Source organism: Camelus bactrianus, chromosome 15, assembly GCF_048773025.1.
Source record: "Camelus bactrianus isolate YW-2024 breed Bactrian camel chromosome 15, ASM4877302v1, whole genome shotgun sequence".
In the NCBI taxonomy this organism is placed as follows: Eukaryota; Metazoa; Chordata; class Mammalia; order Artiodactyla; family Camelidae; genus Camelus; species Camelus bactrianus.
Window position 1 is genome coordinate 39,563,767 of NC_133553.1, and position 26,581 is coordinate 39,590,347.

Below are 26,581 nucleotides of genomic sequence, written 5' to 3' on the forward strand. Positions count from 1 at the left end.
GGTCTAAGGTGATGAGAAATCCTAAAGTATTTGTTAATGCTGATAGTGTAACCTTTAACCCAACACATACTGCACTTAAGAGTGTCCTATAGGCTTTGGGGAGGTGGCAGAAGAGAGGACAGGAAGAAAGAGAGACAGAGAAAGAAGTGGATTCAGTATTTCTGGCTACCTGAGAATAAAATCTCTATGGGGTAGACAAATAGGATCTGACTGGGGTAACTCATCTTTTATGTTCCAAGCCAGAGCGAACAGAATTCATACACTTAGTGGTTGTAACTAAATAGGATTTGTATGTGTTTCAATTTTTAAAAATTAATTTCCTGAACTTAGACTCCATTGTTGGAAGGAATTTCAGAGACTTTTAATCTTTCTACTTACCTCCAGCGCTAGGTAGCTCAGTCACAACCAGCTGTTTACTTTTTTATTAAATAAAAAGTGATTTTTACTTTGATTTCCTAGGTCTTTTTCATTTTAGTAATTAAAGTGATGTTGAATAGATTACTTGGAAAAGTTAAAATAGGATAATGACATTCTAAATTGTAGCAATTTCTTGATTAAACACTGATTAAAGAGTTTATAGTGTATTCACCTCAGTCATATTTTTCCCCCCTGGCTTTTCCCGCCTATTTTGGACTGTTTCACTGAGTTATGAAAATAAAGAGGAAAACAGACAAAAAATAGAAGTGAATGCATTCTACATTACCAAATGATCCAGTAGTTTTGAGGGTAAGCAAGGGAGTTGAAAAGGTGAAATAATGCATCTATATTAATTTGTTCTCTCTCTTTAAAACCATGAGAAGAAAGTTCTTTCTAAGTTTTAAATATTTACCACCTCTGTCTCCTCCAAGAGGGAATGAACACACACACATACACACACACTCACCCTTAAGTCTCCAGTTGGGGCAGACTTTGCCCTAACATCTCGGCACCTTCTTGGCTTTTCATATTTACTTTTGATTCATTAAAGATACTTTGCTGTTTCTAGTCTGCTAAGGCTTGGTGTTTCCTTTGGGAAAGTAAATGGCAAAAGACCACATGACTGTCGAGGGCAAACACTGCTGAAGGCCACAGCTGCTGCTTAAAGGGGAAAGTGCAGGCTGGTTAGAAAGACAAGGCATTGTGTGAAGGAGCATGGAGTAAGAAGAAAAAAGTTCTGCTCCTTCCCTGTTGCCTATGTTTAGGTCCTCCAGGAAGCAGATACCAGGATGGAAATAGAAATGCAAGACGTTTGGTGGGGATAATACTTAATGAAAGAGAAAGGGAGAGGGAGCAGGAGGCAGTGGGCAGGGCCTCAGATCATGATGCAAGCCTGATGTTCTTGAAGGGAGAGTAGGAAGGAAGAAGAATTGGGTAGGAAGAGCTTCAGACCACAGGACAGCTCTGAGAAAGTCTTAGCTAGGTTGATGAGGAGCCCTAAAGCAACAGTTCTCACTAGAGAAATTCCTCCATTGGGCAGGAATGCCTTGCTTTAGTCTGCTCCCCACCCTGCCCCCATCCCATGTTCCCTAATCATTGGCTAGGAGCTGCTCTGGAAAACCACAGCCTTGGTGTGAATGCTAAAATGGATCCCAAAGCTTTGGAAGCTGCAAACTGACAGATAAGTATACTTCTCACTAGAGATTCTCTATTAACGGAAGAGCTGAGCGTCACCTCTCCATGGCTGCCACACCCGTGAATCACATTAGTATCAGAGCTCAAAAAAGGTCAGGACAGGTGAATCCCATCTTGGCTGTCTGATCATTCTGCTATCATCCCACCCCGACCCTCCCAAACACAAAATTGAGTTACAGAGCTAAGAGTTTTCCTTTATTTCCTAAAATCCTAAGACACCTTGCAAAAGTTAGCTTGACCCAGTTCAGTTTCTCCTAGCTACCATTTGTGGTCCAAAACCCATCTCTCACAATCTGCCGCATACTGAGTCAACTGTCAGAGACGGAAGCCTCTTGGCAGAAATGAGAATTATCTCACCTCTCAAATCTGTACGGAAAGGGACATTGATTCACTGATGTTTTCATTCTTTTTTCTTTTTGTCATTCTCCTTCTAAGTTCTGGAAAATGTTGGCTTTTTTTATGACTCAGAAGCATAGATCTTCTTCTAAGGTGAAGGATTAATTTTCAGGATGGAAGAAAGTTAGTCCTTTCTTGTTTTACACTTTAGGTGTGAGAATTGATTACAAAGAAGCAGTTGATCCAAAATATTACAATGGGGGAGGACAAGAGCATAAGTGAACTTTAAGCTGAAAGGTAGTTTCTGAGCACCAGTCTAGGTAATTGCAGCTTTGCAAGGAGCTTTTGAAAATCATTAGGCCACTAAAGTTCAGTTGGGCTATCACACAAATCATCTGCTCTCTTATTTTTACCAACATGTTCACAGTTCCTTCTCATATTCTGTGTCTCTGGGTCTAGATTATCTTCATGTGAGAGAGAAATTGGAGGCTGACAAGTCACAGGCTCAAAGGGACATGAAATTATACCTTCAGATTAACAGTTGTCCTCTCCCAGAGTTTCAACTTTTCCAGATCAAATTCCAGAGATTTTCCACAGTCGACCTTTTTGACTGTAGCACGTGTGGGCATCCAAGGAGTGGATGTGATGCACTTAATGCAAGAAAGATGGCCAAGCTTAAGTTGAGAAGGGATGGTGGAAGTGGGTGTTGGTGAAGATTGGAAACCTTTGTAGTGAATCTATTCTATCATGCTGCCCCTCTAAACTGAGCTTCCTGGGAAAATCATATCAATAGAAAAGAAAGGAGAGACAGGGTTTGCCTAATTTATTTCAAACCCACTACTTGACTTCTCATAAGCTGTTTTCATTTCTTTAAGATCAAGGTATGTAGTCCTATCCTTTGCTTGCTACTGATTTCATTTTTAATGACACCGTGGTGGAAATCAATATTCTGCAGTGGTTTTCAAAATCATTTTTAGAGTGGAGCTCTTGCTTTAAAAGAAATATCAAATGATGTGAGAATAGGAGATCCAGAACTCTGTCCAGCTTCTCCTTTAAAGCACTTCCTCCAATCCCAAGACTCTATGGGACATAGCTTGAAAGTCACTGTAAAGTGGGAGAGGAGTTTAGGTCTGGTTCGACTCCAGTTACTATTTCGTTTTTGTAAACTTGACCAAATAACAATAATAGCATTAATGAGTGCTGTATAAATGTTTGTTATTATAACAGGTATTAATAATTAGAAAGATCATTTGTATGGCATGCTCCATGTGCCAACCACTGAGCTAAATTACTTAACATGCATTATTTCCTTTAAATACAACAAACCTAAGAGATTTAGGTGAGGTAACTAGGATAGAGAAGTTAAGTCATTTGCCCAAAACCTATAGAGCAAGTGATGAGCAGAGAGGGGACACAAATGCAGGAATATCTGCCTCCAGAGCCAGGGCTCCAAGCCCCATGTATGTGCAGCTTTACAGCCTCAGGGTCCTAATCTATAAAATACAGAGATTGGATTAAGTGATCACTAAGTGTTTCCCAAAAAACTTATTTCCATGAGAGTTGTGTGCTGAGCTCTAAAAAGAACAGAATTGCAGCTTCTACCTATTATTGTGATCATCTGCTTAGAACTCCACCCTATTTCTCATCCCGCCGCAGGAAACAACATGCTTTATTTAACCTCTGTTCTAAAGCCCTCTGATATAAATCATTAAACCCATTACAGTTCTACTCAGTTTACAAATTTTGACTGGCATCACCAGTAACTTTACTCTCTCTCTTCGACACACCTCCTTTTTTCCTTTATCTCCTTTGGCAGAGAATTTGGCATTTTCACGAGTTAACCAAAAATCAATAGATCATTATTCATGTAATACTAGCTTGATGCAAAGGGTGGTATATGGTTATTTTTCTAGTTTTGTCAGCTGAAATTCATTAGAAGCAATGACATCCCTGTAGCAGTGAATAGAACCCATGGCTAGATCTTGGTTTCTAAATACCATTCACCACCAAAATGATCATGTGGCTATGTGTGACTTTGATATGTGCTGCCTGCCCCTGAGTGTGTGGGAAAATCACTGTGACCGAGTGGGCAGAGGGCATTGGGCATGGGATTCGCAGACTGGTTTCGTGACTCACTAGCTCAGTGAACCTGAGCAAGTCAGATTATTTATGGGGGGGGGGTCAGTACTTTATATTGTGAAGTAAGAGGGTTCTGATTGCTTCTTACAATCCATTCTGCATGGTGTAGCCAGATGTTCTTTCTGAAAAGTGAATTTGATCCATGTCACTTCTTTGCTCCCACCTGTTCATTGGCTCCACATTGCTCCCAAGATAAAGCCTGCCTCTGTGACATGGTACAGAATGGTCCCTGCTCACCTGTTCTGAGGAGCGTTTATTCTGCTCTTGTCCCACCCCAGCGTATACTCTCTATATGCTCTGTGATGCAAACTTAGTAACTTGAAGTCCTTTATGTGCTGTGCTCTCTAACCTGCACATCTTTGCTCATGCTTCTCCTTAGAACCTATACAGTTTTCACTCTTCCTCTTCTTTTCACCTATCTTTTTCTTTCTCACCTGAGGTGGATGTTATTTCCTCCAGAATGCTTTCCTGGGACCCCAAACTGAATTAAATGCTTCCCATATGTGTCGTTTTAGCCTATACACTGTGTTGTAATTACCTGTACTGTACTGGTTTGTCCTAGTAGCCTCTAAGCAATTAGAAACTGCCTTAGTCATCCCTTGGGCGTAGCACAAGCCCAGCACCTGGTTATGGACTCAGATATCTGTTAAATGCATTGGTAATTCTTTTCACCTTCTCTAACCTTCAGCTTACTCAGCCATTATGTGAAAATAATAATATGTATCTCCTGGATTGCAATGAGGATTGTCAGAGACAGGGTATGAGAAAGTGCTTTGCTAATGAGAATTGCTATCCCTGTGTAAAATAGGAGGGAAGACTTGCTTTCTTTCTGGTACAGTTTCCTCTAAATCAGGATTAGCAAACTGATTCACAGGCCAAGTCCAGATCACCTCCTGTTTTTGTATTGTCTCCAAGTTAAGAATGGTTTTTAAATTGTTAAGTGGTTAGATGAAACCAAATGAAGAAGAATATGTCATAACATGCAGAAATTGCATGAAATGAGAATTTCAGAGTCCATTTCTAGTTTTATTGAGACTCAGCCATGCTCATTTGCTATGTACTATGGCTGTGTTTGTGCTGCAATGTCAGAGTAGAGTAGCTATGACAGATACCTCCTGGCCCACAAAGCCTAAAATATTTACTCTCCAGCCTTTGATAGAAAAAGTTTGCCGACCTCTAAACCCAAAGCTTGTTCTGTCCTCACTGACCAATCCCTGCTTTGGGCTCGGGTTCTGCTTTGATGTCTTAGCCTTAGAGACATTTGATATTTCCTCATGGATCTAGAGAGTTTTTTTCTTATTTATACCCAAACAACTATATGAGTATCTATGCAGAACACAGCAGGGCATTTTCCGAAAGATATTTCATATTTGAGCGTATATAACGTGGGAGACTTAGGAATAAAATTACTGGGTTCTCCTATAAACTATCTCATTACTCAGGTTACTTGTTAAAGGAAGGGCTCTTCTGGTTTTCTCAGACTAATATCTGAGTTTGAAATTTGTTCAGATGTGTATGAATTTTTTTCCTATGTGTGGGGCTTCCTTTTTATTTCATTTTTAAAGAGAAATTAATGGAAAGGAACTAAAAGCCAAAGCAGTTCCCACTTTAAAAATGAGGGGCTTCGGGGCATTAAAATTAGATTCAGTTACATGGTTGGAAGTGAAGGGAGAGAGAAAGGAGAGAGGGAGGGAGAGAGAAATGGAGGGGGACTGGGGAGAGAAAGAGGAGAGATGGAGAAACAACTAAGAAGTATAATGGTCATCTGATGAAAAGACAAGCGAGACAGAATCCATTTTAGGAAGCTGGGAGCCCAGGGGGATGACAGAAGAATACTCCGGAGTCAGCCTGGCTCTGTGAGGACATTTTTGTGGTAGTTAAATTGCTTCCTGCAGAATCTCTGTAGCTGTTTGGCATCTGAGTCTCTCCTGTTCTGTTTCCCCTATCTGTGTGGTATAGCTGTGGCTGTACGTGAACGAGAAAACTTAAAACACTGTGTTACACAGAGGAACGTGGTGTTCCACCTTCCAGAAAAGAATCTAGGGACTGCCTGGACTCTGAGCTGCATTCCTGAGCTCCTCTGAGGATATAGTAAACAAGTTGTGAGGATCCAGAGATTCATGAGGAGAAGCTTTGACATTGTGAAATAGTTTTGACATCTTGGTTGCTCCATTTGGCACCATATCATGCTTTGTGAAAAAACAAAATTTTTGACAATGTTGTAGACTGGTCTAACCACTAAATCCACCAACTCCTCCTCTCTCTGCCTTCTAAAATTGCTCCAACAAAATAAAACTCAGTGAACACAATATTCCAGGATGATGGAAAAGCAAACACTGAGGTTTACAGGCGATAATATAAAGTATATATGTGTGCTTTAAGTTTGACCAAGTTCATAACACATGCTGTGTGTGTGAATTCACAATTTGAACCTATAAACTGGAGAGACAACACTCTGAGTCAGTTTTGGAAATTGCATAGACTTACGGAGCCAATTGCTGCTACCAAGTATTTTTTTGTTTTGTTTTGACTCTTTAAATTGAGAGTTTTTACTAGATTTTGAGGATTAGCTTCACCCGCGTTGGATGATTCTTTTATCCCCTCTCCTCCCTCCCCTTTTTTGCAATGCTTTTAAAGAGCAGTTTAAGTTATATCAACTAGAAACATGTGCTTCAACTTCATCTGTGATTGGTAGTTCTCTTTACACAGATATGGCAAATTTCTGGTGCCTATAAACATTTTCCTTTTAGGGGAAGGGACTGGATTTATGGTCCAGAATTCCATTAACCTATATTGGGTCAAAGTATCTGGGAGATGCTTATTATATAGTGTACCTGTTCACTGGGAGAATTTCTTTCTGTTTATGTGTCCAATTACATTTTAGTTTATAATAAAATGCTCTTCTTCCAGACATCAGCTTTCCAGGGCCCATTTTTTTCCCTTCCTGTTAACATAAGCAAAGCAGTATGTACTTGACTGATTATTAATCAACAATTTGTAGATGTTACTTCTTTTTCCTCCTAAGCTAGGGATAGGCAATAATCTTCCTATCAAGAACCACAAAACTGTAGGGGAAATTGCAAGTAAGACCTCAAAATAAAAAAAAAAATAATAAAAAAGAAAACTAGAAGGTAGTTTATCAATGTATTTTTAAATTTGAAATATTAAAATGTACAAAAGTAACAGTCATTAATATTTGCACTTCCCAGTGTTAAATATTTATCATTTTTGTATATTTTTATGCTTTTGAAAAAATACTGTTGTTTTTAAAAAGGGAGGATCATCATAAAGAATTTAAAAATAGAGAAAAGTTTAAAAATGGAGATGAAATAATTCACCTCAAATCCTACCACGCCCCCAAAATCATTATTAACACTAAATATCATTTTAGAGTCTATCTTTTTATTTATATATATAGACAGAGCAACTAGAAATTTTTATTAAGGTGAAATCTTATGGAAGACTAATGAAAAAAGTATAATTTTACTTGAATTTAATAGGAGAAAAACTAAAGGAGTTGTTGAATTTCAAAGAAATGTCTTTTTAAACAAGATATATTATTTCTTAAAAGTTTCCTCTCAGATTAAAAAAGGAAATTAAAAAAAAATTAGAACAGTTTTTAAGCCACACATCTTTGACAGTGTTCCCGAACTTTCTCCCATTGCTTCCCAAATTTTGTTAGTATTTTTACATTGTCTAGAAATAAAACATTTACATTTTTTCTGTAACCATAATTCTCTTAGTTCAAATAGTTCATTATTTATCTCAGTATTTAAACAGATTTAATGCTTGTCAGATTCCCTAAAATCAGGGCATTTTTATTTCTGTGCTCTTTATTTTGATTCATATTTTAATATTTGCCCCCTGAGAAGTGTCTATGAGTGTAGTATTTCCTGAATTCTGTCATGTTTGAGGTACCCACCACCCTTGTAGCATCTTGGCTGGGTACCATATTCTTGGATCACACCTTTTTCACATTGTGAATATTACTCCATTGTCTGCCATTCACTGGTGTTATGAAGAAGTCTATTTTCTTCCCCCAATGTATGTGATTTACTTTTCTGACTGGTCACTTAAAGGATTATTTCTTTATGCTTTACTTTCAGTGATATAACTGGGCTATGCTTAGTATAGAGTATTCTGTATCAAACTTTTCTGGAAAATAGAGGACCCAGTCAAGCTACAGATTCAAGTTTTTTCTCCCTTTAGTTTCAGGAAAATTCTCTTCCATTTAGCCTCATTTTCTGTTTATTTGTTGGTTTGCTACTTTAAGGACACCAATTATCCCCAAGTTGGATCATATTTATGTATCTTCCATATCTTTTAAGTTCACCTCTAATATGTTCTGATCTCTCTTCTTTAATTTTATTCAGCAGGAGTAGCTCATCTTTCTTCTATGCCAGTAATTTGATATATAGCAATAACTACTATATTTCATATTTTTTCTATGTCATTTATTAATTCCTTAATGCTATTGTTGGGGCCTCTATTTGTTTCCTCAAATCTGCAATCTCTTTTTCCATCTTGGTACATTATTATCAGGCCTTTGAATCTTTGTTTTATTGAGACCATGTACCTAAGCTATTCCATTGTGAGAAGCAGTTTTTCTTCTGATTCTTGATGTTTTCTTATTATTTAGTTCTTTGTCTTTCTTTTGCTTTCTTCTTTCCTTACCATATAATATTTAATTTCCATGCCATTTCTTTTTATCTTGTTTATGTTTGGGTGGTTTCATCCAGACATTATTTGCTCTAATGCACTGAGGTTTACTTCTTGACTTTTTTTCACATTATTTAAAATCAATTTGGTCTTCCCTGAATATCCTGTGTTCTACAGTCTTTTCTCTAATCCGAGGGAATGACAACTGAAAGAGAAAGTCCAGCTGGGATATTTTCAGCCTTTGTTAGGTAATCTAGGCCTTGCTTATTATTTGGAGATTTTGTTAATGGTTCTGAGTCAGTGTCTGCTTGATGGACATGCTTCTTTCCCATGGGAATAATATCCTTAGCCCCTGGGCTGTGTAGCTATGGAGATTTTCTTTTTGGTACACACAGTCCCTGTGTTACTCCCTTTCCCCCCAACAGCCTCCCATGCTCCCCCATTACTCAGTTGGAAAAGCGAAAAGATAATGACTGGGTTAGTGTCTTTCCAGCTTTGATTTAATCAAATCAGCAGTACAACTTCTGGGAGTCTGGGCAGGGGTGAAACAAAGCTGTATTACTTCTCATTTGATTTCACAGTCAACTGTAGCTTTCCTTTTTTGCCAGTTTTTGAAGTTTATAACATTAACCTAACCCTTTTTCTTTACTTTGTGGCTATTAAATAATTTTCCCTCTAGCTTTTAATTTTTCTTTTTTCTTTTCTCATTTTGTTAGATACTCAGAAGGGAAGTATTGTAACTCAATTGCATTCTATAATCTTAAAGCTAAGGTAGGATTTAAAAAATTATATTCAAGATACAACAGATGATTTAGATATAAGTTCATATCATAAGCAGTTAAAATGGAGGAAGTTGGGAAAAGACATGATGAGAATTTGAAACTATAGCAGAGAAAACCCATGAGAATGAAAGAACATTAGAAAAGAACAGAGGAAATAAAAGAAGAGAGAAATTTAGTTGATTGTGATAACTGCAAAGTGGTGATAAACTGCTTTGTTGGGCAATCTTGTCTCTTTGGACTGAGGGCATTGGTGCTGGAAATGTATAATCACTGTCCTTTGAAATTTTGGTAGGCTTTTCAACTTTTGAAAAACAGTCCATTCTGTTCTGGGAAATAACTTAGCTGTTTTTATTCTCAGACTGCAAAGTTTACATTTGAAATAAAGTTTTATTTTCCTATGTAACCTTGAAATCTTAACAGAATCTTGAAGCAGTGACTCGGGTTTTAAAATTTTTTTGTTATCTGAGAATTGTTGATCCACGTGCTAATTATCCTGAAAGTTCCTGTCATCCTGCATCATAGACTACAGCATTGGAGGGCACTAAGAGAGCAGAGAACATGTGAACATTGGGATGGAGAAAATGGTTAGGGTAATAGTAGAATCAGGGAGAAGAGAAGTGGGCCCAGACACTGGGTGCAGGCAAGGGATCAGGGCAGGTACCAGGGCAGGGATGCAAAGTCCTTGTAAACATCTATTAAGGGATATTGCTGAAACTGTATAAAGGAGGAAGTCAAGTGTCCCAAGTAAAATTCAGCAACCAGGAGAGCCATAGGGAACAGAGAGCAAATGGATGGAAAATCAGTGCCTACTGACAAGGAGAGGAAGCTGAGGTAGGCAGTTTTCTGGCTCCTTTATCCTATCTTGACTGTATGAAGAGGCAGTTGTGAGAAGAGAAACTGAAATGATGAGAAATGATAATTCTGGTTGAGAGGAAAGAGGGAGGGAGGGAGGGAGAGAGAGAGGTGCACATCTTATCCCTTTGACAGCACCAAACTGTCTAGTTGACATATTTCTTTTCTCTGATACTGTAGGTCTGCCTCAAGATTGCATTTGAATCAGCATTTGTGACTCTGATTTTTTAATTTTTCTTTTTCAGATTCAATTTTTGAAATTGAATTAAAAACTTGATTGGGCTAAAACTTGCATACAGTAAACTGTTTTTATTTAAAATATGCAATTTGATGAGTCTTAACAGATGTATATACTTGTGAAACCACCAACACAAACAAGATACCGTACGTTGCCATCAAAATATACAACATTCCACTCCCTTTGCAATCCCTCCCTCCCTCCCTCCACATCCTTCTTGATTTCATTTTATTCAGCTTTACTGAAGTGTAATCAACAGATAAACTTTTTAAATATTTAAAGTGTATAATGCAGTGATTTGACATACATATACCTTGTGAAAGGATTCCCACCAATGAGTTAACACATCCATCACCTCATATTTTATCTTAGCAAGTTTCAAGTATACAATATGGTATTACAACTATAGTCACCATGTTATTATACATTAGATCCTCAGACCTCATCATATCGCTGAAAGTTTGTGTACCTTACCAACCTCTCTGTTTCCTCCCAGGGCCCCTGGCAACCAACCACTGCTCTCTGTTTTTGTAGGTTCAACTTTTATTTTAGATTCCACATGTAAGTCACACCACTCAGTATTTGTCTTTCTCTGTCTAGCTTATTTCACTTACCATAATGCCCTCTAGGTTCATCCATGCTGTCACAAATGGCAGGATTTCCTTCTCATTTAAGGCTGAATAATATTCCATTGTGTATTTAGATGTGTGTGTGTGTGTGTGTGTGTGTATCTCATATTTCTTCGTCTGTTTTTCTGTTAACAGACACTTTGTTTCCATACCTTAGCTATTGTGAATAATGCTGCAGAGAACATGAGAATACAGATACCTCTTTGAAGTACTGATTTTTTTCCCTTGGGATATAAATATCCAGAAATGGAATTGCTGGATAATGTGGATAATGTATAGTTGTAGTTTAAGTTTCTTGAGGAAATTCCATACTGTTTTCCGTAGTAGCTGTTTAAGTTTACATTCCCACCAGCAGGGTACAAGGGTTCCCTTTTTGCCACTTTCTGGCCAGCATTTGTTATCTCTTGTCTTTTTAGTAATAGCCATCCTAACAGGTGTGAGGTGATATTTCCTTGTGGTTTTGATTTGCATTTCCCTGTTGATGAGTGATGTTGAGCACCTTTTCATGTACTTGTTGGCCATTTATATGTCTTCTTTGGAAGAATGTCCATTTAGATCCTTTGTTCATTTAAAAATTCAGGTTATTTATTGCTATTGAGTTGTATGAGTTCCTTCTATATTTTGGGTATTAGCCCCTACCATATATTGGATATATGGTTTGCAAATATTTTCTCTTATTTCATAGGTTGCTTTTCATTTTGTTGATGGTTTCCTTTGCTGTGCAGAAGCTTTTTAGTTTGATGTGGTCTCAATTTTTTATTTTTGCTTTTGTTTCCTTTGCTTTTGGTTTCAAATCCAATGTCAAGGAGCTTACCCTCTATGTTTTCTACCCCCTGAGAATTTTAGGATTTCAGGTCTTCATTCAAGTAGTGACAGATGGGATACTAGGCTTAGACAAGCTCCTTCCAGGAAGATATTGGTGACTTGGTTTAACTGTTAAAGTAAGCTGGGGGGGGGCAGAATATGGGGGAAATGTCCAATGTGCAGTCAAACCCCTTCTGGGGAAGACTGAGAGATGGGTGTTTCTGCTTGCTCCCTCTGCACTGAGCCCTGGGGGGATAACCATGGCAAATACTCCAATGCCAGTTAAGAACTGCTTCTGTGTTTGCTATATTCCTGTGGGTCTCATGAACACAAACCTCACTGACTTTCAGACATAGGTGATTTGGAGGCCCACTCCTCAGGTGGCACCCTTAAAAGCTGAGGGGCTAGCTGTGTGGTTGAAACCCTTCCTTCTTCAGGGAGAAGCCAGGAGTTGCAAGTTCCTTCCTAGTTGTATGGTGCTTTTTCATACAAAGTTTTATGGCAAAGAGTGTGTCTCAGCATTTCCTACCCATTTCGATGTGGGCATTTTCTCAGTTCCTAATGTGTAAGAGTCACTCAGTTTCTGGGTTTTTCTCAGAGGGACTTGCTCTGTGTGTAGCTGTATATTCAGTGCATTTGTAAGAGGAAGGAAATTCTGGAGCCTCCTATGTTGCGATTTTGGTCCAGAGTCTCAGTTAATTTTTTGAACTACTTCTATTCTTGTGGTGATAAGATACGGCATGGAATTTTTTTAAGTGGAAAAAAATGTTTGATAGTTTATACGTATTAATCACAGTTATTTTAAAGTGTAATAACTCTAATATCCAGAATACTTATAGATCATTTCTATTGTGTTTTTTCCTCTGTTTTTTCAGTCATTTAGTCTGATCGTATGGTTTATCTTCTAAGTTTTGATTGAATGCTAGATGTTATATATGAAAAAATTGGAATGACAATTTGAAGCTTTAGATAATGTTTTCTTCCATTAGAGAAGATTTAGAATAGAGGCGTATCACCTTAATCTAGCCTAGGACTGTTATGATTTGGAAGTTTTTGTCTTAGTAAGGGCAAGTCTATTTCCAGTACACCTTCACTCCTGTGGTACAACCTTTCAGAGATCTTATCTAAAAGCCTAGGTTTATTGGTTTATCGGTTTATCTGGAATCCTCTCTCTTGGTGAGCTCTGAGATTCATTTTTGCCTCCTCTTCCCTTGAAATACTGAACGTTCTGCTTAACTTCTCAGCTTCCCTATGGATGCCTATAAATTAACAAATGTCTTGGGAAAAGAATCACTGATTGTCTGGCTCACCTCAGTGTCCCTCTCTTCTCTCTAGAATCTTGGCTTTTCAAGTCCTTCCTGCTTTGGGAGTAGCTCTCTGATCTTTTTTGAACTGTTGCTTTCTTGAATTCTTTTAGCTTGCTTCATTATCTTATTATCAACCCAGTTATCTAAACTAAGATGTCCAAACTGGGTGTCATCTTCAGTTTCTCCAGCATTGTCTGCATACCATAGCCACTAAATTCTATTTTACCTTCTAAATATTTCTCTAATCTCTGCACTCCTTTCTAGCTCTGCTACTAGGTTATTATTTCAATTTAGAGCTCAGAATTACTTTCTTTGAGAAACAATGTCCTAAACAATGGGTAAATTCTCAGGCAAGCCCATGAGAGTCATATTCTGTTCAAAATGCCATCAAGGCCTAAGATATGCGCCCCCATTCCAGGTTATGGGGCCCTTGATCCCTGAGTTCAGTGTTCACTCTAAGTGTAGAAACCTGTGCTCCAGCCCAAACCTGAACACATAAGCCCAGTTGGGCAGATGGAGAAGGAGAAAGAGAGGGATAGGAGCTAAATGTAGGCCCCAGCAATAGAGGGGTGGTGGTGGGGAAGCTGGCTGAGGGAAGGCAGAAAAAGGATAAGTACTCCGGACTTAGTTCTTCAGAGAGGATGCTGGGCTAGGGTCTTGAGGTAAAATATATGCAATATTTGGGATATATTGATGCTAAAATTTTTTTCATTGCTTATCTGAAATTCAAATATAATTGGGTATCCTGTATTTTATTTGCTAAATCTGTCAACCCAATACTAGATCAAAAGGGTTAAGATACCAGAGTATGGGGATATGTGGAGAGTATCTCTGTAGATAGACATAGAGATAGAGATAGCTGGTAAGAGAAAAATTTGTTATTTAGGGGCTGCATTTATAGACCAGTTTGGTGTATAGATATGACCCAAACTGGGTCCTCAGTTGCTATATTGTAATTTTGAATTTATGTGGGCATCTTGCTATCCCTTCTTTATGAGGTAATTCTGTCATCTAATAAGTTTTCCCCCAAGTAATCTTTTTCAGATTTATGCTGGGCAAGAACATCAGTGTAAGTTCAAAAAGCATGCAAGTGGATTGATCTCTGCTATCATAATCTGATGAGCAGAATTCATTTAAATGGCTCAAGAACCTTTCATGAAGACTAATGAATGAATAACTTGGGCTAGATTCTTCCCTAGCAAAATAAACTATCAGCTGAGTTGCTTTTTAATTATATCCATGTATGTTTAGGAAATAGAGGGCTGGGCAAACTATTCAGTGATTTCCGAAGGTCTTATCACTCACCACAGCTTTCTGGGCAGCAGAATTAACAAAGGAAGTGTTGATCAGACCTTAGAGTGAGAACAAACTAATGTCTTGAAAGCCACTTCTGCCAATGTCAGGGACTGTATAAACTATCACCATCACAAAGGGCCAGAGCTTAATTTACGAGTTAATGCAAATCAGATTTTATTTTTAAGTGTACTTTCAGGAAAACTTGCAGGAATTCCTTTGCGAAATAGAGAATCTTTTTGTAATGCAAACCATTCCAAATTTGAAGAATGCAATGAGAGAGAATTTCAATGGTCTGCCAAAATCAAGTTAGAATCTGAATCAGGAATTGTGTAGTTGGCCCTTTAGTGAAGGGACTGACTTATTAAAAAAAAAAAAAATCAGTGTCATAAGTAGAAACATTTACTAGAAGGCAGCTTCTACTATCAGCAGCTAATGTCTGGCCTGGGCTAACTTTATCATTATGTTTGAGTGAGGACTCAGGCAATTAATAATTAGCAAATTAATGGCTTCTGTAAGTGAAAAGAATTTAGAGTCGTGATTTTCAAAATGTTATTGCACATTGGAATCATTTGTAGAATTTTTAAAAACCCAATGCTGAGGGACTTTTAAAAGTTATACCAATTAAATTGAAACTTTGGAGACTGGCCCTTAAGTATCAGTAGTTTTAACTATTCCCCAGATGGTTCTAATGTGCAGCCAACCTTGAGAACCAGTGGTTTCAAGCAGAGCTGAATCCCTGCTCTTTCCTGTGATTTCCTTGCTGGTACCTTGAAATCCCCTTAAGCTATTGGATCATCAGCTCACAGGCAGCAGATTCTACCAGAAAGACCAGTATCCCTGCAGGCATTTCTGGGAGAATGCTCTTTCATGGGAAAAAGTATTAAATATTAATGGGTAATTTCACATTCAGTAGGGCTTGTTTCCTATTTGTAAGTGATTTTTTTAATGAGAAATCAGGGTGGAGATGGGGAGGTGCTAATTCAGGTCACAGGGAGAAGCAGGTCAGCTTTCCCTGGCTTTCAGAGAATGTGTAGGGAACTGCTCTTTTCAGCAGCAGTCGAATCTCATGGAATGAGTAGATGGAGCCGCTTATCATGAAAGTGTATTCCCAAGGATTCCCTTGAAGAATGTAAGAGACCAGCTGGACTGAAACTGGATTTTTTAGGGTCCTGAGGGAAATGTAAAATCCAGCAGCTATTCTGAAATTGATGCTTCTGAGGAAAGATTGAATTTGGCTATGATGCTATCTTTGTACTCTTAAGAAGTACTTAAGAAGACAGAAATTGACTGTGAGTATTCAACTGTCTTCCAGAGGGCTTCTGAGAATGGAGACTCTCCCTGGAGGCACTCCATTAATCTGTTAAAAGAAGAACTCATTATGACACCCCTCCCTTTTGCAAACTGGATTTTCCCCAAAGCCTATTTATAAAATTTGTTATGTATTTTAGATGCATTTCCCTGTAAGTAATGCTGTCTTTCCTCTATCACACAGTACTGTCTCTTAGAGAACCTAACCTCCATTTATAGCAGGAATGTGGGACCCCTCACATATTCCTGCCCTTGCCTTCAGCCTCTGAATTTTTTTGATGAAAAATACTCTTTTCGCCTTAAGGGAAAAGACCATGTTTTATATATCTTCTGTATCCTTCATGGGTTTTAGAAAACAACACTTAGTTCTCAATAATTCGTTGCTTTTCTTGATGTTTCTCAGTTTATATTGGCTGCCAGGATGCTTAAATTCTATGAGTTTAATACAGCTAATGATCTTTTTCTGATACAGTTTAAATTTTGATTATCTTTTAATGGTTTCAGTTTTCTTTGTTTATTATCTGTATTTCAACTTTTAAAAGATCATAGCATATCAATTTATTAAAAGCAAAAATTTTTTTCAGTTCAGTTGAAACCCCTCTTTTGTATCAAACTATGTTTAATGTCCTATTTATTTCTAAACTCTGTATAATTTAAGGCAGAGGTTCTTATTCTGGAATACATATATAGACTTGAAGGAGTCTGAACTTCATACACACATATATAATACTTTATATATATAAAACATAATAAATATATAATACCTTTATAAAGTTATATATAAAATACTATATGTGTATATATATATACTTTATAATGTATTTATATACATATATTTTGTGTGTGTGCATTTTTGGAGGGAAAATGCCTCTCTCTTTCATTATCCAAAGGACTTACGACTCCTCTCTTGCCCACTCTCCTTCCCCAAAGTTAAAAATTACTGATTTTAGAGGCACCTAGAAATAAATATCCAATAATATGAATCCACACAGCTCTGCTCGCAATTCTTCTTCCCTAGTTAGTAAACATTATCATTCCTCCCGGCCTCTCTCAGGAATTATTCTTCTGACCAAGTAAGTAGATGAACGGTTATTGTGGATCCAGTTCAAAGAAAGGCATACGTGGCTGGTTTTAAATACTGAAGGAGGCCCAAGAGGGGAAGGGCCAGCAGGCAAACCCTGCTCTGAATGAGGCTGAAGCAGAGGGAAGGGGCTACCTCACCCCTTCCCTTCCTGGTTTCCCCAGGCACAGAGATGCCTGCTGACTGTGCCAGGCTGTGTGTAGAAGTCGGTGGGCAGCAGGAATGTAGGGCCAGAGGTGGCAGAGGGCACCACAGACCTCAAGGAGCTGGGTGTCGAGCCACAGAAATCAAATCTTCCAAGAAGGCGCAGCAGCAGCCTGTTCTGTGTAAGAAAGCTGTTACCTAGAGGCCAGGTGGTGTTTTGCAAGGATGCTCAGTGGACTCTCCTCTGCTGGCTTAGGCTGCACCATCACTTCCTCTGCATCTTGCAGCAGAGAGGCCCAGCTCTGGTCTAAGGGTAAGACTTCCGTAGGGCAGCAGGTACACACTGACTTGCTGCTCCTTGTTTCCTTTGGGAGAAACCTGGCTCTTCTACCACCTCTGCCCCCTCACTCTCCTCCCCATAGGAGGAGGGGTGACTTATCTGATTGGAGAACTTGGGAGCAACCCCTGAGAATGAGGGGCTCAGCGCTCTCCAATCTCCTTTAGATTTTGGACCAGACTGCCTCAGACACCATGCTTCCCTGTCTCCTCGGCTCCTCTGTGCTGAGGTTTACCAGGGCAGATTCCCTTGTGGGACACTTGGGGGCTGTTCAGTGCTGCTGTGGATCAGCTTAATTTAGGGGTACAGTGCTGGCATGTTCATTTGGTCCTTACATCTAAGCTACCATCTCCAACAGCGTTATCAGTAATGAAAGTGAGGTCTCCATCTGCCTGATTCCTGAGTTTATCTCTTTCTATTGGTTCTGAATATGAGCAGGTAAGAAAGGGATCTTTGTATTAATTCTCTAAAATTCCAATAATTACTTTTGAGGGAAAGCTTTAAAAAAAACTTGACACCTTCTGATTTCTAAAGGTGGTTAGCAAAGCAGGATATCAGTTATGCTGGCAGATGGTCAGTAAGCAGGAGTTCTTGGGGAAATAAGGGAGTAGAGGTGAAGCAGGCAAAGAACTCGTCACACCATCTCAGCAAAGTCTTTCCATTCCTCTCTCCCCAGCCAGACTGATTCTGAGAGATGCTAACCCCAAATTGCCTATACCAATGAACATCTAACTAGTGTATCCAGTTAAGTGGCATTTGATCTCGTGTGATTATGAATATTTTTTTCATGACTGCTTCAGCAAACCCTGTCTCGGTTCCTTCCTCCTGACTTTTCATCCCACCTTTGGATGAAATCTCATGTAAAAGTCATTATTTGGGGGGTATTCTTAGATAGTAATTGGAAAGCCCTCCAACTACACCTAGCCACAAAAATACATCTTATTTGTAATTAAAATATCCAGACTGTATAATCGCCACAACTAGAATGGGAGCTCTGCCATCCTCTGCACAGGTTGGCTTTAGTGTGTGTGAACTGGTCTTGAGATGAGTTAAGGCCATGGGACCCAAGGCCACGATCAGAGCATTGAGATGAGTTAAGGCCATAGGACCCAAGGCCACGATCAGAGCGTGTTTGTAGTATGCAGTAATTAATTGCTTCACGCATGTGTCAATTATACAAGATTTAGAACAAGAATATAGAAGTACGCATGTGCTAGAGATATTCCGTAAGCCTAACGAACAAAGAAACTCAGACTGTGCATGTGCTGGCAGAAAAACAGATAAAAGCGGGACATATGCATCATAGGCGCGCACCTCCCTGTGGCAATGAAGTGTTGTTAACCCCATGGTGTCTCTGGCTGAAGTCTGTCCGGCGGTATGGCAACTCCTCGTGCATTTTTTCGTTTGGGCCGCTCACCTCCTAGAACCCCACATCAGCTTCCCTTGGCTGACAGTGTGGATACATGTATGAAGTGGGGAGGGGAGAGTCCCTGCCTTCTTCTGTGTTTACTGGGCTTTCTTTGATGGCCTCAGCTGAGGCAGAGGAAGCAGAAGTGAAGAGGATGGATTGGAAAAGTTCTTGCGTGGTGGCCCTTATGTGATCTGGTGTTGTCTCCTCTAGCACTGGCTTCTTGAGAGATTCTCCTGCGGCATCCCACTAACTGTAGTTTCTAGTAGCCTTTCCAGCTGCGGTCACCATGCCCCTTCCAGAAAGCACTCCTGGGGAGATCATTTTTAAAATGATCCAAGTCGACAGTTCTACCATAAGTTCCACATCTGGGAGTCATATACCTGCAGCCTGGCTTTTAATCTAAGGAGGCTTCAGCTAACATTCTCTTACAACTGGAAGCAGAGGATTGGTGGCTAGTGTGTGAATGCTGGTAGTATAGCTGGCAGGAACTTGGTCCAGGGAGTTGTTGCCAGGGGCTTGGACAAGGAGGTGGGCAGAAAAAGGGGTGGCCTTGCTCTCTTTCAGCCTTCAGTGATGTCTATTTCCTGCTTCTGTTGCCTTGCCATTGGTTGCCAGTCTTTTCCTTTGCTTCTCTTAGGCTTTTGCCCTGTCCTTTGCATGGCCACATCATCTGGCCCTTTTCATAGAGTCTTGGCTTCTTCGTGGCACCAGCCTTTCTGTAATTTTTTTTTCTGGCCCTGTTACATCTCCCCGTTTCACTTGCTATATTGAGAGTGTTTTGGACAACTTTGGGAAATGAATTAAGCAAAAGTTCCCTGGGCAATCTCTGCACTCGAGGAAGTTGATTGGGATGTCAGGAAGTGTATCCGAGCTTATCTGCAGACATAAGAAGGGATCTTCTGGGCCAAATGAACAAGGGCAGGAGCACAGACACCACCAGGCAGATAGAAGAAGAGAGGAGCTGCCCCAGAGAAACAGTGTAGGCCAAGAGTCCTCAGGGTCCAGCAGCCTGCCCAACTGTCATAGGATCAGAAGAAATTACACAGAGGGAGGAGTTGGCCATCATTAAATTCTGAAGCATTTAAAGGATTCCAAACAAGATAAGTGCAGTGGATATCAACTCAATAATCCCTTCCAGTCCTAGGATTCTGAGAGAACCCATTTCACCAATCCCCTCTGAAAAGCTTCCAAATCACTTGGAAGATAGTGTGTTTTTTGCCTAAAAAACATTCAATCTTTCCTTATCAGCAAAGTTGTCCTGCCAGCAAAGGTGATACTATGTCTTCCTCTAAAGATGTGTGGGGTTATGGGCCTTGGAACAGATGTTTGAGGTTTATGACTACCCCTACTCAAGCCTGGTTTCTTTTAAAATAACATCTTTTAGGTGCCTTCTAACATTCACTGACTGCATTTGCTAATAACCTCTCTGCTTTAACACAGACACTCAACTCCCCTTCCTGTTGGCTAGGTGGTTCCAGGAATGCTTGGATTTTTGTAAAATCCTGGCCTTTGGTGAAAACTGAAACTGGGCTGACTGCTCTAATGGTGCCTGGCGAGCTAAGTCTTCCTGAACCTGGTCTTGGTGTGTTTGCCTTGATGAACTCTTCTCATTTCTGGTTAAAAGAGTGGTGCACGTTCTTTCTCTCCTGGGTTGGATTTCTGGAGCTAAATCAGGTTTGCTGAGGTTAGCATCGCCTCTTCTTCCCCGTGTAAAAGAAAAGTGAGGACAGGTGGTTGCATAAAAGGGCCCAGTGAGTAAATTTAAAGCACCTGTGAAAACTCAAAGTCAATATTTAAAGTAAAGGAAAAGAGAGGGTACCCAGTTGTAGGTCGTTTGACTCAGCTGCCTTCGCGGCGATGACCTTGACATCATCGACAGCTGGCTCCTCTAGCGGCTCAGAGTGGGTCACAAAGTTGGGCAGTGCTCTCTGCCAACTCATTATTAACAAGATATCCCAGTACTTCCAACAAAATTGCGCTGTTTCTGTTTCTACTTCAAGGAAAATAATGATATCGTTTTTACTTTTTAAAGTCTAGCTGTGAGCCTGGCACTGAACTAAATGTTTTATATGGATCATCTTTTTAATCCACACAATAATCCTATGAGGTAACTACTATTACATTCATGCCTAGATGATCAGACTGAGGCTTAGAGAGGACAATTCATTTGCCCACAGTCATATGATTAGTAATTGACTCAACGTATGGGTTTTCTGACCTGCAGTCTTCATCAGTTGAGTGGAACATCTAAATCTGTTTTCTTTTTCCTTCTCAGGTGTTTCAGTTATTTATCAACAATGATTTATTATTTCTCACACAGCTATGGGCACTTCTGCTCTCAGTGGTGTTGGTCCCATTCAGTGGGAATTCAGCTGGGGCGGCTCAGTTATCGTCCACATAACTTTTCTTTGCATGTGGTGTCTCATCCTCCAGGGCCTCTCCAGGTAGCCTCTTTCCAGCAGGAGAGTATAGACTTCCTCACAGCATGGCAGCTGGGATCCAAGAGGGAGTGTTTGGACAAAAACAAACCTTATTGTGTAAGTGCCTATGAAGCCTCTGCTTGTGTCTCACTTGCTAAAGCTTCGTTGGCCAAGTCAAGTCACTTGATCAAAAGCAGCTTCAATGGGGGAGGGGTTTTTCAAGGGGGTGAATACCAGGAGGTGTCCTTCAATGAAGAGACCACAATGGAACAGCCTACCACACCAGTAATAATAGTAATAGTAATGATAGCTCTCACTTATTGAGCACTTACTGTGTCAATATGATTTCTCTTTTATCATCATGGTAATATTATCTGTGAGCTTGGTATCTTTATCATTTTACAGGAGAGGAAACGGAGGCTCAGAGGCTCTAGGTAACCTGATAAGATGACAAGAGTGAATTCAAACACTGGTCATTCTATTTCCAAAGTCCTAGTGTAATAGATAGAAGTGTAGTATGCATAAACATAATTTTTTTTAAAAAAAAGGAAAAGAATGTATTTTTAATGTAACAATGGATCTTGGAATTTGGAAGGGGAAAAGAAAGGTACTAGTCAGCGGCCTTCCATGCTGTGTGTTATAGTGTGTTTGGGGCCTTCCTGTCCCAAGACTGACTTTCTTACATTTGCAATCATTCTTTGTAATTCTGGCATTTTGAATGGAGAACATAGTAAACAAGATTGAGCGTAATTAGGCTAATCAAAATGCAAAAAGAATATAATGCAACTTTTCTTTTAATCAGCCTCTTGTTTTAATCCTTAGCAAAAAGAGCCAGTCTTTACCCTGGCTGTGTTTTCAGAAGTTCTCCTCTGAACCATTTGGGAAGCAGAGAGCTGGAGAAAGAAGAGGAGTGGAGAAAGCTAGACCCTATAATAATGCAGATTTCAAAACATAGCTTAGATTTTTGGAAAATCCCTTCATGAGCATGAAAAGTGCAACTTATGTTCAGATGCTTTTGCCAGCTGAAAACCACCATGACACTTGAGCGTGGTTTGCAAATGTTCCCTCCTTCCCGACCAGCCTCCAGGGCCGTGTTCCAGGCGATGAACACAGTGTTTGGCCTGTCTCAGGGCTGAGTGTATGAAGCATGGGCATTGTTGGGTGAGCCTGGTTGGGAAGGCAGTTCTTAAAAGCAAGGGAATCATGTGGAAAGATTAATGGAAACTTATATTAAAATATGATACCTCCAAAAATAATTCCTTGCAAGCAGTAAGAATTAAAGCATTGTGAAACAAACAGAGCTTTCACTATTAACCTCAGGGAAGAAAAAAAAGTGGCTAGCTCAGTGGAAAATATCGACTGTGATTTTTTTTTTTTTTTTTTTTTTGCCCTTTTCCATGCTAGATGGCACTAATTGATGGAAGGGCTTGCTTGGTTGTTTGAGGAGAGGGGAGCCCAGAGAGGAAGGGATAAAATCAGACCATATGATTTTTGATATATCATGGGGGGATCCTTACTTTATTTTCACCCCTGCGTCTGTCTCATTACTTCACTTTTATTTGGGTCTCAGAGGTAATTTTAATTTTTAGTAGATTGCTTGGCTTTTCTGAATGTAGACACTTGAAGGAAAAGCTGAGTAACAGGTCTACAGAATCATTGGGGTGGATGTTGACAGATCTGACTGACACTTGCATGGCATTTCCCAGTGTCCTTTTCCCACATCCTGCACTCTAGTGGCAGTAGTTTAATGCTACGAAGATCCTGGAAAATAAAAATAGCATTTCTTAACCGATTTCTTTCAAAGTGAAGTCCAAAGAGAAAGGAGTCATTTTATCTGAGCAAATAACAAATTCTTACAGAAGCTTGTAATCGCTGTCAACTCTCCCTCTCACCCCCCGCAAAAATAGACCTTGTGGTGTGAAATGAGGACAGCAGATGATTCATAGGTAAGTGAGTTTATAATTCATTTTAGAAATAAAGCTGAGCCTGTAAAGTACAGTCCAGGAAAAATAAGGAAGAATGAATAGCTTTAAGGGCACATCAGACTGCTTGGGCCAAAATAAAAATATTTGGTATAACTTAAAATAAGTCTATATTTATTTTTTGAAAGGTAATGTGCAATTAAAGTTCCCTCTGTCTTTGGAATGGTCACTTAAAAATAGTTTTGTAACATTCGTAAAGTGACTTCCAATTAATGGAGGGATTGTATACTTTGATCCCATCAACAATTCTGTGAAGAAGGCTTCTCATGTAATATTGACAGATGACAAAGCAGAGGCTGAGAGATTTTTTTCCCTTTCCAAAGGTCACATGGGTCATACATGATAGAACCAGGACTTGAACTTGGATGTTACGGCTCTAAAGTTCATTCTCTTTCCATTAGATTGTACTACATATCCCTCTACAAGGCTTTGTGACAGTGGTAGCCATGGGCCCGCTCACTTCTGATCTGGGTGGTGGAAAGAGTTTTGGATTTAGAATTAGGAGAGCTAAGTAGATTAGAGTCTCACCTGATATTACTTAGCTGAGTACTTGAAGCACATCACTAAAACACTCCACGGCTCAATTTTATCATCTGTAAGCTGAGGGGAGGTGCTTATCTACAGTGTTGTGAGAACAAAGATCATGAATGTAAAAATTCTTTGAAGATGGTCAAGTGTTCTACAGAAGTACACTATTATTATTTTTTAAGCACAGACTGTATCCAGCAGTAGGCTAGGAGCTATGAGGAATTTAGAAGGCTTTTTTTGTAGTCTGTCCTGACAACCTCTCCTTACTTCTTTCACATCCATTCTGGGAGCTTCATGCCCTCATCACATTGAACTTTTTAGATTTTCAATACATAACTTGCCTTTTCCTATCTCTGTGCCTTTACATATTCTGGTCTTCTGTCTGGAATGCCCTTCCTCTAGGAACTCTGATGCATCCTGCAGAGGCCTATTCCAACTCTCCTGGGTAGAGTTAAATTTTCCTCTTCTGGGCTCCTATACAGTGTGTTCACATCTCTATTATAGCACTTCCCACAGCATATTGTAATTCATCTGTGTGTATATATCTGCTTTTGCCCCTTCCTAAGCCATGAACTTCTCAAGGGCAAGTGTTGCCATTGTATTTAGTGTACCTGGCACATGAAGACACCCAAAGGCTTGCTTGCTGAGTGAACAATTAGAGGTGTAAGAATTACTACCCTGACTCACAGAAACATTACAACCCAATAGAGGGGCAAGACAGATAGACGTGGAATGCTAGCAAAGTACACAGGGTAATAGATTATATTATATGGTATGTACAGGCCCTCGGATGAATTCATGCACTGCTAAATAACCAGGGCAGATCAGTAAGTTCTGTGGTATTAGTTAATGATAGGAAATGAGTGAAGGTGGCAGTTGGGGGGACACACATTAAATCCACCAGAATTTCTTTAAGGAGGAAGTCCCATTGGTTTGGAAGCCCCATTGTGTTAGACACAAAGTACTACTAAGTACTCAAGGGATTTGCTTCAGGGCAGAAGTGTTCTCCAGGAGGAAGGAGATCTATCTGAAGTCCCAGAGCAGTAAGGGAAGGGGAGAATGGAGGTGGGCTGAGGAAGATGGCTGAAGACCACAAGCCCAAAAGCTCTCTGTGAAAGTTGTCCAAATCCTGAAGAGCTTGTACTGAATAGATTTTTTAAAATGGAACCAATGGATGGACTTGAACCAGAGTGATTCCACATGAATCCTGGGGCAGAGAGGCAAAGAAAAGCAAGGCACAGGTGCTCTGAGGGTCCAAAGACATTGATTTGGGGTTTGGGCTAGGTTTAACCAAATCTCTAAGAAATGGAGCTGGGGGCTGAGGGATGAGACATTGACGTCCGGATGACAAAATCAAAATGGATTGTTCTCCCAAAGCAAACTACTGGCTGTGATTCTTCAGGAATCATTCACGTTAAAGCAAAGTGATACTTCAATTCTCCTTATAGGCATTCCTGTAGCCGCGGACCTTTTGACCCACGATCCATAAATGTCCATCTGTGGATCATGCTGAGGATAGAGGAAAAGTCTGCACCTGCTTGTGGCTAAGTGAGGAAGAACATCAATGATGTAAGTTGTTTATAACACTAAATTCATTTACCTTAAAGGATTGCGTTTATTTTAAAATCATATTCTTGTGAATCTTTTTGTTTAAAATGTCCTTTCTTTTTGAAATGATGCTTTCTTTTTGATGTCCTTACGTGGCAGAATTAAATTGTCCATCTCCTAAATTTCTTGGAAATTTCATTCATTTATAAAACCCCAAATTCTAGGAACCACCTTTCTTAATGTATAATTAAGTATAATTTCAATTAGCTCGTTTATCCTAAATGAAATGGAAGGAAGGAGACTTATTTTCAGCTCTGAAATCCACTATTGCTGGTCTTGGTTGGTGTTGTTTACGGCAATGCCTTTTGGGTCACATCATTCACAGCCTCTTCAAATTAAAATTTGTAAGTGGAGGAACTGCCACAGCCCCTCACCCCCACCCCAAAACTGTCTGCATATGAACAGGGTTTGGTTCTGTAATCAATATGCCATTTAACAAAGTAAATCTGGTGCCTAGTAAAAACAATGCCTTGCATTGTATGATTACAAAGCAGTGTTTATGTAATTATTACATATTTTAACTTACATAATTATGAAATGCATAATTATTATTACACTGCACAGTAATTGACCACAAATGGCACACATTTCATGTAAATGGCTACAATTCCTGTAACTTTTCATATCAAGGACCAACTTCTTGAGTGTGCAAGCTGTTTAGGCCCATAGGTCCCCTGCTCCAGAGAGCCTGTGTTTGGTTTAATGCTCTGATGTCACTGTCTTGAAATTGTTAATAACTTCTGAACAAGGGACCCCACGTTTTCCCTTTACACTCAGCCTGCAAATTATATAGTGGATCCTTTTTCATACCGTCCACTCTTGTAAGGAGTCAGGGCAGGCTGGGAGGTAGATATAGAAGGACTGTGCAGAGAGGAAGGAGAGAGTCTGTTCTCCACACTCTGAATCTCTTTAGCCAGCTCAGGAGTCCTTGCCTCCAGTCCAGCTGGGAGGGCTTGTCCTGTTATTCATAAGATCCTGGCCCTTTTCTTCCCCTAGGGGAAGAAGGAAGAGTTAACTTTTCAGAAAATAAGGAGCTTAACCTGTTGTAAAGGGAGAGGGCTGGGGATGTGTGTGAAAAGGAGGGACTGCTGATGAAGAGTGGGGAGAAA

The 26,581-nt window shown here is 39.6% G+C and overlaps 1 long non-coding RNA gene across 1 annotated transcript in view; it reads left to right on the forward strand.

Moving 5' to 3' along the window:
* Positions 1-26,581, forward strand: part of LOC141573403 (uncharacterized) — a 280,711-nt gene that overhangs the window by 40,047 nt on the left and 214,083 nt on the right. Inside the window, exon 2 of the long non-coding RNA XR_012499095.1 lies at positions 25,313-25,433. This is a non-coding gene — a long non-coding RNA (uncharacterized LOC141573403). The remainder of the gene's footprint in view (positions 1-25,312; positions 25,434-26,581) is intronic.